General features: G+C 37.5%; 1 long non-coding RNA gene across 4 annotated transcripts in view; it reads left to right on the top strand.

Moving 5' to 3' along the window:
* Positions 1-8,405, top strand: part of LOC122163238 — an 8,640-nt gene extending 235 nt beyond the window's left edge. Inside the window, exons 2-5 of one of the 4 annotated variants that reach the window (XR_006169858.1) lie at positions 1,756-1,822; positions 5,634-5,882; positions 7,295-7,438; positions 8,088-8,405. This is a non-coding gene — a long non-coding RNA (uncharacterized LOC122163238). Of the gene's footprint in view, positions 1-1,755; positions 1,823-3,586; positions 5,883-7,294; positions 7,439-8,087 lie in introns of those variants that run through there. The other 3 variants (XR_006169863.1, XR_006169857.1, XR_006169856.1) reach the window with 3 other exon arrangements.
* The last annotated feature ends 6,002 nt before the right edge of the window (positions 8,406-14,407 follow it).

The raw sequence follows: 14,407 nt of genomic DNA, 5'->3' as shown, positions 1-14,407 counted from the left end.
AGGTGGCTGCTCTGAGCTCAGGTAGCCTGTCCGGCAGGCAGCCTGCCAAAGGTACTGCCTCTTCTGCCTCTGTGTGTAAAGCGGTAGTCCTTACAAACACTGCTTCAGCAGACTGTCAGAAGCTCTGGTGTTTAGTATTTCAGCCTGAAGTTAAGAAGTTAGTGTTAGTAAGAGGGACTAAAAGCAAAAACACAAAAAGGCTAATCAACATACAGTAACTTGAGTCACATGAAGAGTATTACTTCTTTGCCAAAAGCAAATAGTATATGTATTTTAATAATCTTACTACACAATTTAAAAGGAAGAAGGCGTCAAGAGGGTTAGTAACTCCTTTCACTAAATGCACGCAGGGCTGTGAGCAGCCCATTGCTTTTAGGGATTTCAAGGTCAGATTCATTGGCTTCCCACCAGACCTTACAAATCTTAATGGGATTATCTGTGTCAAATGTGACATACTGTCATGCTATCCTGCTGTTGCTCCACACTCTGCTTCCTTCCCTTCTTCCCTCCCTCCCTCCCTCCCTTTCTGTGGTTTTGGTTTGCTAGATCTGAAATTCAGGATTGTTTTTTTTCTTTTGCTCTTTTTTTTTCCCCTGGAGTGTTTAGAAGTGCTTGCTCAAGTAAGTACTACTAACGCTATTCTCACTTACTACATAGCCAAATACAGGCCAACATTGTGAACAAATTTCTTTTTACTGTCACACGTTGGCAGTGTAGCATGAGATAGCTGACACTGAGGATGTTTCTCCCTTTTGCTTTAGGTTTTTGGTATTCTTTTTCTCAACAACAACGTTATCTAGAAGCAAATCAAGGGAGTTACTTAAGGCACCGTAAAATTAGGCAGGGTAATAAAAAGGCTATTATTTCTACTAATGTTTTCCTCCAAATTTTAAAACTGTGGAAAAAAAATCCCATATTTTAGATAGGGAAACAGTGCCAGAAGAAATTGACTTGTCATTTGATAAAGCTTATGATTAGGGTAATAAATTAAATGGTTTGGGATTTTTGCAAAGTGGAATCAGCTTTTGATTGCTCAGAAATTGACTAGAGTTACCGTCTGTCAATAGCTGATGGTTCATTTCATTCAAGTGATATACTTGATTATATACTCAAAATATACTGGCCAGTCGTGAGTCTGTGCTACAGACAGGGTGAGTGGATGGACTGTCAATGGCTCACTGGGGTTATAATGCACTGTATTAAAAAGTTTATGTAGCTTTTACTGTAAGCCAAAGTAACAAGAGTGTAAGGTTTTTGTTTCTGTCTTTTTAATAGTGAAATAGGAGTTCCTTCTGCAATAAAGCCAGTAACACTTTTCGTCACAAGGTGGTAGCAGATATGCAAGTATTACCAGCACTTTGATGTAGTGCAGGTTGTCTCAGACATTTTCAGCAGAGATTGAAGTGTGAAATATGAAATTAATGTGCTAAAGAATTAACAGATGCACATTGTTATTTTATAAGTAAACACACATATATTTACCCTTCTGCAGCATTTTGCAGAGCCAGTATGCTATGTTTATATCCTTTTTTTTTTTTTTAAAGTACTGTGGAAGGAAATGTACAATGCAGTGGTAATATATAAATATGCCTGGTCTTTTCATTATAAGTAGTTTGATCAAGTGATATGTAGAACTCAGCCTCTTCTAACCACGCTACCATATTATTCAAGCAGATTGGATAAAAAATCCTCCCCAAAGTGGGTTGATTAAAGCATTTTTTCCCTTAGAAAACGAAAATATTTTGTTTTCCATAGGAAGGGATTGAAAATCTTAAGTTTATATATAAGGTGAAGAAAAACAAACTGTTGGGAAAAAAAAAAGGTAAGGAAACCCAAATTTAAGTGCTCAACCCTAGGTATTCACTAGCAGATTCTATTGCACTCTGTTAAAAAGTACTGGGATATGTCTTTTTGTGCTTGCTGTTGAGAAGCTTTAAAGGGATGGAGATTTGTTTTACAAATTCCCAATACAAGAAATGTTTCATTTTTTGTTTAATGAATCTTGTTTAATGAATGCTACTAGTTGTTTAATGAGTCTCACTAATGAGTGGATAGTTAGATATTTTTTCATTTGTAGTTTCTGCCTTAAGAAAATGAAGTGCCTTTCATTGTAAGATCCATATTTTAAAGTATCTTTGAACAATGGAATACCAATTTCTGATGTCCTTGTATTGAGCAAGCCATGTCCTACACCCTTTTTTCTTAGCTTTTCATAAATTAAATGTTCTGTGTTTGTGGGGTATATTCCATTGTGAAGTGGATTTCATTTAGGAGTACTGGAGTTGTCTGCAGCTATCTAAACATTTCAAGCTGTTGCTTGTGAAATAATTCACAACTCTCAGTTTAAACAGGCAGTTCCATGGGGGAAAGTTATTAGGAACTTTCTTGTCTTTAATGATCAATTAAAAGAATACAAGATGCAAATATAAATAGTTTATAAATGTCTTAGTGTGATGAAGTATGTCAGTGTACATACTCGGATGTCCTGATCAGAAGTCACACATCAGGAGAACTGAACGCAGTCTGAAATTATTCTGCTATTCTTTTCCATAGCATGCACATCAGTCTATGGCCATCTGATCTCTCAGGGTCCTGCTGGAGTTGGTGAAGGGCACATTTTTCTGTGTGCATCACCAAATCTGATCCCCAGGCAGAGATCTCCAAATGCACAACCAGGAATTGTTACTTCATGCTGCTTTCAAGAACATCTGAGTTGTTTACTGCGCCTTGCAGACCTGTTGTTGTGTTACTGTTAGGTTTTCCAGTTACTTCTCATCCTTCTTTGGTTTGTTACATAGAGGAATGGTACCAGAGCTGGACTGCAGAGAGCAGTGGGAGATGTGGAGGTGAATGTCTTGTGCTTGGTTCACCCATTGCTCACTTCTCCTGTAGAGAAAAATCTTTCCTCCATGCTCTCCCCAAGGGGAGGACAGACTACTTGATGAATGGACAGATCTTTGGCTTAAGGCATCCCACCTTCTGGTAGATACAGCTGCTTTGTCTACAGTTAGAAGTTAAGCATGGTTTGGCTTGAACTGCCTCCACTGAAACACCAGCAACAGTAGCTTCCCACAGCTTGGGTCCAGCCAACAATTACTGTCTCATCCTATCCCTGGACAAGATCAACATATCTGAGAAAAACATATTCAACAGTGACCCCTTCCATGTTTCTGGAGGGTCAAAACTTTGGCAGAGGCAAAAATCCTTAGATTTTTGGCCCTTTGATTTTCTTCATCCTTTTTCTACCCCGTGTTCCCCACTTCACTCAGTTGTCTGTGACCCCACGCATGTGAGCAGAGCTGAGATTCTCTAAGGGACACAAATAGCAGCTATCTCGGGGCAAAAGGAAGAATTAATAGACACATTCTGTGTCTCTGTTAGGGAAGAAAAAAGCTGTCAGAAAAGAATGAACAAGCAAGTGAATGATGCAGCACCTCAGCAGACCCTCAGCCAAGGCAGAGATAGAAGCTGCACACAGGTAGAAGCTAGTGACATATATACTTAATTTCTCTGCTTTGCAAAGGTCTTACTGCAGTTTTGCTGTGGGGCCAGCGACTACTTATTGCTGGCTGTCTCCAAATGTCTTGTTGGCTGCTGCACATGCACAGACTGCTTTGGGCAGTCTTTTCAGAGCTTTGAGACTAGTATAAAAATAGACTGAGCCTGGAAGTCTGGATTATCATCATTGCTATGGACACTTCCAAGCTGTCATTTTATCTGCCCTGAATATTTTCCTTATTTTCGTGGTTGTGCTCAAAAGCTGGCTCAAATTCCCAGTGCAACTGTAGTGAACGTAGAAAGTTGGTCTCATATTCATTCTAATACACACTTCACTAAAATCCTTCACCATCCTAGCCCTTGCTGTCATCAGTACTTGATTTTGAGTGCTTCCATTATGTTTGTATCTGCTGTAATTTTACTTTTTTTATAGTATCAGCTTTCATTAGTTATGATGTATTTGGAAATCTGTAATAATAATAGTTCTGTCAAGATATCTTTTGAAATAATTTTTTAAACTGCCTGTAGATTGTTTTGGGGTATGTCTCATGTACTTTTCGTGTTTAGACAATGGATGCTACTTTATCAAACCTTGTGAAAGGATATTGGGATGGACGATCTCTAGAAGTCTGATGTACATTATTTTATAATTTTATTTTTCCAGTGATACAAACTGGGAATAAGTGGCTAGGAAACAGCACTGCTAAGTACAACCTGGATGTCCTGACTGAACGTAAGCCATCAGTGTGCCCTGGCAGTAAATAATGCCAAAAGTCTTCTGGGCTGTATTAACAGTGTACCAGGGAGAATAAGGAATTCAACATTCAATAAGCAACTTCTGTGTCTAGCTTTGGGTGCCTCAGATGCAAGGAAGACAATGATAAACTAGAAGTACTGCAGTGGAGAGCAGGGAGTTGTAGCATTTGTCCCTGGTGCAAGACTGAGAGAAATAGACTTGTTTGGCTTAGAGAAGATATCTCATAGCAGCCTATCAACACCTAGGAGGAAATTATCAAAAGAGATGAATCCAGGCTCCTTTGGTGTATTGGTAGGAAGATAAGATGCAGTAGGCAAAAATTTAAACTAGAGGTTTGGATGGATGTAAGAAGAAAGTTTTTCCCCATAGGGGCAAACAAGCAATGAAGTAGGTTGTCAGAGTAGTTGTAAGTTTATTGTCTGAGATTTTTCAGAAGCCAGCAGGATAAAACCCTGACGTGGCCTCCTAGTGGACCTTGGATGGAATGAGCTTCTAAGGTCCCTTCCAACCTGAATTATTCTGATTCCATGATTCTGTATTTTAAAATGAGGAAAAAAAATCAACTGTTTAGTTGTGTACACTAAACAATATTGCATTAGCCTAAAAGTTAAATTGATGTTTTGCATGTTATTTTTCTTTTTTAGAGTCTTAGTCTCTTAACTTCATCTCTTTCATCTACTTTCTGTCAGGGATTTTTTTTCAGTGCAGAATAGCTTCAGGCTTCAACTTCTCTTCCTCCGCTATTCCCAAACCTTACAGACAGTCTGAAATGCAAATATATTTTTGTTCTCTACCTACCAACATGACTGCCTATTAAATTATTCTGCTAATCCCACAAAAGATCTCCTCAGGATTTTTTCTAAGCTCCACTGTGTTCTGGAAAAATAACCAGATTTTACTTCTTTTGGGTCTTTGTTCAGAGCAGAAGAGGCCAAACGTAATTGCAAGCAAAAAAGAAACAGCAGCCCTGCCAATATTAGATCCTGCTCTTAATTATGCACTTCATATTCACTGTGACTTCCTCTGAAGCTTTCTTCTTACAGAATTGCTGCATTGATTTTTTTAAATTTTTTTTAATTTTTTTTTTTTCAGCTCAGAAGTACCACATTATGGCATTCAACAGGATAGGTTGAAAATTAAATACTTTTACATTTCTTTGATGTATGACTATAGTGTATGTAGCACAATTCATTGCATTCAAGTTACAATACGGCTATTGTCATAAAAGGGCAAGAAGGCATAGAGATATTTTGTATGTGTAGGGCAACCACTGTGATTTTGTCTGGATTTCTGGAACTTAATGTTAGCATTGTATTTTCTAAGGTCATGAGTGTATGGCACATCCTGGACTCTTTTGCCTCTTGTTCTTAACATGCAGGAAAGTGTGTGCTACATGGAGGAGGGAGCAGAAGGAACAGGATCTTCAACCGAGAGAGACGTTTTGTCAGACAATAATATGTTTTGAGGGGATCTCATCCTCTTCATCTAAGAAACTGAGCACTCTGTATAAAATCTACTTCAAAGCTTGTGCTTCTTCATGGTCACCGTCTTTCTTTAAAGAATCAGGAGAAGAGAGTGGAAAAACTGGGTAGTATTCAGCAACAGAGAAGACAGAGCTAGAAAGCTGGTATCTCCACCTTTTGATCTGGAGCTATGCGTGGTTATAACTTCCTGGTGTTTGTCTATTGCCCGTCCTTAGCAGTTTATAATTCTGATGGTGATTTTGGGCCAAATGGCTCAGGCCAACTGTTCAAATTAGTTAAGGTTTGATCTCAGGATATAGAAATCAATTTTCACACACTATAAGTACTTATTGCCATATATGAAAGTGTCTATAATGGCAGAACTATAAATATTTGTATGTTTAACATGCATCAATTTTGTGTTAGTACCTATTGGCCTGTTCTTACTATCTGTGTGCTAAAAGCATATAAACTGAGAGTAATCATGTATTGCAATTTTCTGGCACATGTGTGGGAGCTCCAATGCATTTTGTATCAGGAGGGCTGAGCAGAGGTTAGTTAGTCCCCCTTGAATTTTTTTTTGCAACTTGAGGTTTTACAGATTCATAGGTCATTTCACAATGCTATTCCTCTGCAGCGAAAGAGATATGTTCCTAGACTTAACTGATCTTTTCAACATTGGCTGGAGGAGTTGCTGTGGTAATGATGTTTTGACTTGTTCACTATTCACAAGCAATGTAACATTATATGTATATTAATCCAAGGTTGTCTTCCATAATAACACACCAATTCTGTGCTTGAAAGTCCAATGTGGGGAAGATAGTGGCAGAGATTTTAGACGCTGTTCTGAACATAAGTTTTGTAAGACATTTATGTGTCAGAAATTTCAGTGAAATTGTTAAGAGTTTGATCTAGGAGAGTAAACCAGCTGAGCTGATACGTACATTCCTATCAGATGTCCTGCACAGAGTTCCTACAGCAGAGTAAAGGAAAATTGCACGTTAATCTTTGTGTCTGTGGCACGGACAGAAATTTAAGCTTCCTCATCCGTGTACAAGGAAGCAATTTTTGGATGTAAGCTTTAAGGCACTAGAAAAGGAATTATATAATGAGTCAATTCAGGGAAAAAAAAATGTTTAGCAGGCTACACGCATGCCTACAAAACCTTTGAGAAAGGTCGAATTGCACAGGCACTTCCAAGTCACTGCTAACTGCATAAATCATATTGCACAGAACATTTTTTTTTTTTTGCTAAGACTATATTTTAGAGCTGCAGATCAAACAGCTGCAGGCCTAATGGCAGAATTTTCATTTCCGGGTACAGTTTTTAGAGTTGTGGGCTCGCATGATATTTTGAAAAAGAAACACAGAGGAATGGATCTAGTCTTAAAATTGTCACTTGCAGCGAAACATTGTCACAGGTGTAGTTGTAGGGCGCACTGAAGTGGTGAATTTTGAAAGAGGTAGCCCATTTCAAATTTAGGGCTGTATCTTTTAGGCAGAAGACTTCTAGGACTAGAGGCTATGGTGCAGTTGCATCTTTTTGAAAATAAAGTCTGGCTTTATCAAACTGCAGCCTACTGTCTCTATTTTGGGGCTCCCCAGTGACAAGGAAGATACTAGCTTACTGGACCAAGTCAATGGATGATTTCTGCTATGATTAGGAATCTGAAGCCCAAGACATACAAGGAGAAGTTGAGACGTCTAACTTTGTTCAGAGGTAAGAGAGAAAATGAAGATAATATTGCACTGTTGTTAACTTAGTTTATCAGATGTGATTTCTCCTTTGAAAACCTATGCTGACAACTGCCAATCACCTTCTTGTCTTTCATATTGATGGAAATATTTTCAGGATTATTTACACTATTACCTTCCCACAGATTGAAGCAAGGCTATGTAACCTGAAACCCTTCTTGAAGACAGGAATGACACCTTATTTTTATTTTTATTTTATTTTATTTTTTATTTTTTTCAGTTTTAGGAACCTTCTCTGACTGCATTTCAAAGATAATTTTTGGTTTTGCAAGCAAAAGTTGACTACCATGAGTAGTACTGAAGCCAGAGATTATGTATATATCTATACCTTACTAAATCTTTCCGTGACCAAATAATCAGCTCTTGTTCTGTTGAAACACAGGATTTCAGGAAGAAATGTGTATCTGCTCAGGAATCATATCCCACTCCTCTGTCCTGGAAAAGTATTTCACAGCTGGAGATCCACTGCTCTGCTCACTTCTCTCATTTTCACTTCGAGTGTCCAGTCCTTTCATTTCCTGTTTATATCATAACCAGTACTGCCAGAAAGTAAAGTAGTATCAATTTGGTTTTTTTTTTGTTTATTGTTTTTTTTTTTTAAATCTCCCATGCAGTGCCTTTTGATTGCATCCTGGAAAATGAAAAGTGGAAAAGAAAAAAATTCAGCAGAGCAAGGACAATGACAAAATGTAGTAACAACTGGAGCACCACCAAAAATCTATTCCTGAGTCTGTATTATCAATTCAAGGATAATACTTATCCGTGTGCTTGACCTCACCACCCCCTGCAGTATCTGCAAGAACACCTGTAACGTTTATAGTTTGCAGTCTTCATTGCAGCATCCTTTCATGCTGTTTTCCCTGGAGTGAAATTAAATTTTACATTATTCAATAGCACTGTCTCTGTATTGTGTCAGAATAGACTTTACTAGTGCTTTAGCACACGGTAATTCTAGGGTAGGGAGAGAAACTTATTCATGGTTGTCCAAATGAGAACAAGCAAAATATATGATCCTGTGAAAATATCTAGTCTGTCTTCCTTTCCCCCTTTCCTTTGAGTCAAGCTGATGCAGCTATATCAACACATTTGGTCATGTGGATGCTCATTAGCTGTTGCTAGGGGAAAGATGCAGACCTGGCTTTCATCACTAGCAGTAGATGAGCTACCTTCCATGAGTTCCATCCAGAGGTTTTGAATTTCTCCCTCTGGTCCCTTCCAGGCCCCAGGTGCTGCAGGTTGAATACTGCAGTAGCCTTGTTTTCATTCTCCCTGACAAAAATCTTTGACTTCCTGTGACAGGGATGGATTTGCCTGGCTTTACCAGAGGCTTCGTTTCTGTTCCTGTTTTTCAAATATGTTGCCTTCAGTGTTGTTTTTTTCTGGTGTTGTTTTTGTTTTTGTTTTTTTTCTTTTTTTTTTTTCCTCTCTTGATGCAGCATTGATTCTGTAAGATGGGACTTTGCAGAGATTAGCTTCCATGTGACCTTGGCAGACTTTTTTCAGGTTATTCAACCCCCTACCTAAACTTTTAATCCTATGCCTGGCTGAGCTCGCCAAAGCATTAATCTCTGATGGGACTGAGGTGGTAACCCTTAGGTAGCTGGTTTTGATTTGGTTCTCCTGAATTGAAGGTATGAAGGTTACTATAAAAACACTTGCATTAGTGAGGCTGATATGGTGTTGAAGCTGTAAAAAGTACAAGTTTGTATTTTGTAAAGACTCAGAAGTTGATCTGTACTGGAAACCATAGGCTAGAAAATAGAGATCCCTTAAGGTGGGCTGAGGAAGAAGGTCTAATGAAGGATGGTAGTTAAAGAAATATATGGGAACTTTCTTCTACGGAAACATTCAGAGCCATATTTATTTTAGTTTGTTTCTGTTTAAATCAAGGGAATCGAATACTTGTCTGTGTAACTGATAGCTTACTTGATTTGAAGTGTACCATATTCAGGAAGAATCAGAGTACTGCATTCTATCTGTTAACCACTAATTATTGCTTTTTTTTCTACAGATATCAGGTGTATTTTTAGGACTTATGTGCTTGGGTTTTTTGTTTGTTGGTTGGTTTTTAGTGCTGTTATCAAGCTGAGGTTGTGATAGAGAAGCAGTTCTTTCATGCACTTTTATTAAACAGATAAAAAATTAGAATGTGCTCATCAGTTTCCAGTTGCAGATTCCCAGGGAAACATACATGAACAGGAAAAACAGATAGTTATATTTGCCTAGTGATACTTGCATAGCGAATTCTCTCAGCAATCTTGCAGCTCTTTGCTTTTGCATGTTGAGGGCTGGAAGAAATTTGCTGACTGAGATTTGAACTAACGTTGCTGAAGGCTCAGTGCGTACCATTAACCAGTTCCCTGGAGAATTCCAGAAACAAGATTAAAGAGTGTTGTCAGCAAATTACATATGCAATAAAAATGGGGCAGTACAGCTAATTGTGAGGCTATGCATACATACTTTAGTTCGTGGTAGAAGGTAAGGAAATTAAATGAACATTCAACAGTCTTCTGTTGAGTAACAACAGTAGGTGGCACTCTTTGTTCTTCTTCAGTATATTCCTTTTTTTTTTTTTTTTCTTTTTTTTTTTTTTTCAGGAACGAACAGGTTTTACGATGAAGGAAGTTTTGTGCTAAAGATCCACATGGTAATAAAAAAGGGCCAGCGTACCTTTTAAGTTTATGGAACAGTTACTTATGCTTCCTGCAGGTGTTAATAATTGGCCTTTTAGTCCCTACTGCTAAATATATTCTGTGGGTACAAAGACCCTGCAGACTTCTGTAGGACCCCAATTGTATATTAAAAAAGAAGAAAATTTTAGCACCAAGACTTGTAGAATCATGTTGGGAATCTCTGTGGAAATGCTGAACACTGTTACTGTTTTGTTTTTGTTTTTTTCATAAGTGCTATAACCCTGCACCTCTTTTGGTAATTCTGCCAGGTGTGCAGTATATTGCTCTCCCAGTATGCTGTGAATGAAAACCATCGTAAGTCTCAGTTAAGATACACTGTGTTCTACAGCTGTTTTGCTGCTGTTAAGAAAGAGAAGTCAGCTTCAGGTTGTAAAAAAACTGATAGACAAGCAGGCAGCAGCGAGAGTGGTTCTGATGTTCCTGTCATGCCATACACACAGTACCTGAACACTCACTATGTTTAAGCAGTAGTGCCCCATGAGGTGTTTTTATTAAGCAGAATTTTTTTGTGTGTGTACTCAATCGTTGCTGCCTTCTAACAACATTTATGACTCTCATAGAAAGCTAATTTGAGATCCCTGGTAACAAGGAAATTATTTAAGGATGCTGATGATTTGGGGACTCTGCTATGTTACATGTTGCAACTGTAATTGCTGACTCCAGAGCCCTGGCCAGCTGCTCAGAAATGGATAATTTCGGTGATGATGTGAAGAATTGCAGTGTCCTGACAAAATTCAGTTACTCAGAGAAGGAAAAATCAGAATTTCTTTTGGAGAAGATTGGTTGTGTTACTAGGTAAGTAGAAGAGCACAAGTATTTGGCTAAAACAGGTCTAGGCCATCTCTAAAGTGGATTACTATTTACTCTAAAGCAGGTTACTATGAGCAGATGCTGTTGGGCCTCCATTCATGAAAGTCTGAGCTCCTTGTAGTCTCTAGACAGTCATGAGAGAGAAACTGCCCTAAAAAAAAAAACAACAAAGATTATTTTACAATGTTCTGAGAATGAAGATTTTGGTAGAGAATGGGTTACCATGCTGTGCACGGTGGAAAATATGAATTAGGGTTTAGTGTGTGAAGGGACATGTGCTTCTCTGGCTTACTGAGATAGCTTTGAAGGTTATGGAAAATCCGGCATGAAACCAATCTTGCTGCATTCATATATATATTGTCAGTAGGATTAGTACTGAAGTGCAATCTGACCTTTCTGTATGCCTGTTTCTGTATTTGGGAAATTTATTGATATGCAGTAAAGTTCAGTCTGAGTATATGCCAAAATGTAGGTAATATGCAATCAGGGAAAGAGGGACTAAAACTTGAGTGCAAAGTTATTAATATGATGGATGGATTCCAGTGAGAATCTGTATGAGACATGGAGGAAAAAAATATGATTTAAAAAAGAAAAACATCTGAAACATGTATAATATATGTATATTTTTTCTGTTATAATTAAACATTAGCTTTTAATACTGCAGAACAAAGTGTTTGATTTCCAGGGTCAGTCTCCCTGAAAACACTGCTGTTAATAACTCTTAGTTTGAAGAGTCCTCTGTCATGAACAGTGAAGATCTTCATTAGTTACAGGGACTGAAGACAAAGAAGGTGCCTGGTTGCAGATATAGCAAAGTGGACATCTTCAGGAGCTCTAATTAAAGCTTCTATGAAAGAGATTTAAAAAAAAAAAAAAAAAGAAGAGAGAGAGAGAGAGAAATACAATGGAGTACACCTGAGTGCTATTCATGGAACAATTACATAATGAAAGAACAATAGGATTTTCAGCTTTTCACATTTTCTTGAGACATTATGAAGAATCTGGCAGTGATCAGAACAGTAAATTGAGAAAAATGGTAAGATAAAATGCAGTTATAATGGCAGTAGCAGTGAGCTAATCTCAGTGGTAACTTGTGTGTTGCTATTACTAGATTCACAGTGTGATTATTAATGGCAAATGCAAAGCTGAAACAATGATATTTCCTAAATATGTCGTACTCTATCTGAAACTGTAGTAATTAAAATGTTTATAAATGAATGGAGTTAAGTTATTCTTATTTCATTTGCTGCATGTATGACACTTGAAACTGAAATAACATTTGGGAAAGCATTATTTAACTGTCAAAAGAAAATGTTAGAAATGAGAACTTAAATTGCGAAGTCAGAAAATAGGAACTATTGGCTTCGTGTATTGATTCTTTCAAAAATGTGTGTGTGCATGAAAATCTGTGCACTTGGTATTCTCTCCTAACAAATAAGTTTGAGGAAAAAAGATGGTAAGTACATATTTTTTTTCCTGCAGCGTTGTTCAGGAAATAAGAATTCTTAATTTAGGCTTTATTAATAAAAGAGTTGACTATAGATGCTGAAGTGGGCAGGAGTCTTGGAAGCCTTGAAGGAAGCCCAATTTTATGGAATATATGCACAAGAGCTCTTGTTTTCGCAGAAAAAAAATGTCAATAATTATTTTGCTCCTTATAAATAATGTTGATTTTTTTTTTTTAATGAGAATTCCTACTGCCTGCTTTTATCCTTTCATTCTACTTAATGATCAAGTGTCGTTTTTGATATTTTTTTTAAAGAAACTGTTGCAAACTAGATCAATCCACATGAGTCTGCCCTTGCTAGTCATGAAATACTCCTTTTGCTTTTCCTGCTTTACTAAATTGCCTGTGTTTTTTTCCCTGGACATTAGAAGAATATCTTCTTATGCAGAAAAGAAGTTTAGCTTCTGTTTTTGTTGCAACAGGTTTGGATATCCACAAATTTTGTTTCATAGAACAGTGCCCAGAGAAAACATAACAGAATGAGAGTGTATGAGAAGGGGTGGGAACCAACAAATGTTTTTTGGACACCATCAAGATAAAGTCAATATTACTGTTGTGTTCAGGAGAAATTACAAATTACTGCATATTTTGTAGTGTCTAACAGTACAATCCAAACATGCATGAGACATTGTAATCTTTAGTATTTCAGTTTGCACATACCCACATATTCTTTCCTTGACAGTATGAGAGGGTTGCTACTGAATTCTGCTGTTTCTGCTAGTTTACCTGTATAGCAAGCTCTGTACTGTCAAGTTAAAAACAGAAAGCTAAAAACAAGAAAAAAACAACAACACAAAACAACAACAGAAAAAACACCACAGAATAGGAAGTTAGCACAATGCTGCTTTCCAGACGTTTAGTAGTTTTTCTTGTTTTGTTTTTAATTCATTTTCACTCTGATTGCACTGGTTGCATCACTGAGAGTGAGATGAAGTCACAAAAAATTATCAAGTAATTCGATTTTTTCTATGAAAATTTTTGAGGGGATACTTAAGAGCTGTTGAAGATTAAAGTAATAGCTTATCAAATGAAATACAGGACAGTGTGCTGTTTATTCTTGCATGAACTGAAGACATGAATTAATGGTAGCTATAGGCAGGAATGTATAAGAGGAGACACACATTTAGGGCAAATTGAAGGAGGAGGTAATAGATGTCAGAGTAAGGCATAGAGCAGGTTAAAAAAAAGGAAGCCTGAAGCACCAATGGGTGAGTGGTTTTCCTACATATGCTGCTCACTACCTAAAAGCAGAAAGACTGGAAAAAAGAAACTCATAGCCAGGTCTGTTGCCTCAACCCACATACTATGCTGTCACAAGATATTTTTTTTTCTCTTTGTGTAAAAAGCCCTGCACTGTACTTTTCTGTGGTGACGCAGAAGCTGATTGACTGTAGCTGATTGTGGACACCTACTCAGTTGCTTTCTCATTTCCTCTCATTAACTGGTTGGGGCTAGGAGGAAGTAATAGAATCATAGAACTCAGACAATAAAGCTCATAGGTTGAGATACATACACGGTGACTATGGAACTGGCTGTGTCTAGCACAGGGCAGGCCCAGTCCCTGCTCATGGAATCCCAACAGCCTCTGCTGCCCAAACCTGAACACCTACCTGCTCTTCAGATATGCTTCAAGACATTTCCACCCAATTTCTTCAACAACTACAGGACACAGAGAATTGTGTGTGTACATATGTGTATATGTATGTGTGTGTGTGTGTGCATATGTATACACATGTATATGCTATCATGATATGCTGAGACATTCCTGTTTGAAATATGGTAATTTTTGTAGGCTTTCGTAGACCTACCTCTGAAGAATATTGAAGGACTTTTTAACTTTTTTTTTTTTTTCAAATATGGACAAAAGTAATTAATGGAGTGGTAGTGCCTACTTACATGTGTACATTTCTAACCATATTACAAC

Source organism: Centrocercus urophasianus, unplaced genomic scaffold, assembly GCF_019232065.1.
Source record: "Centrocercus urophasianus isolate 14NV4802_14NV808 unplaced genomic scaffold, USGS_Curo_1.0 seq_10, whole genome shotgun sequence".
Classification (NCBI taxonomy): domain Eukaryota; kingdom Metazoa; phylum Chordata; class Aves; order Galliformes; family Phasianidae; genus Centrocercus; species Centrocercus urophasianus.
The sequence above is the reverse complement of the archived record's forward strand: the minus strand, read 5'-3'. Positions and strand labels throughout refer to the sequence as shown.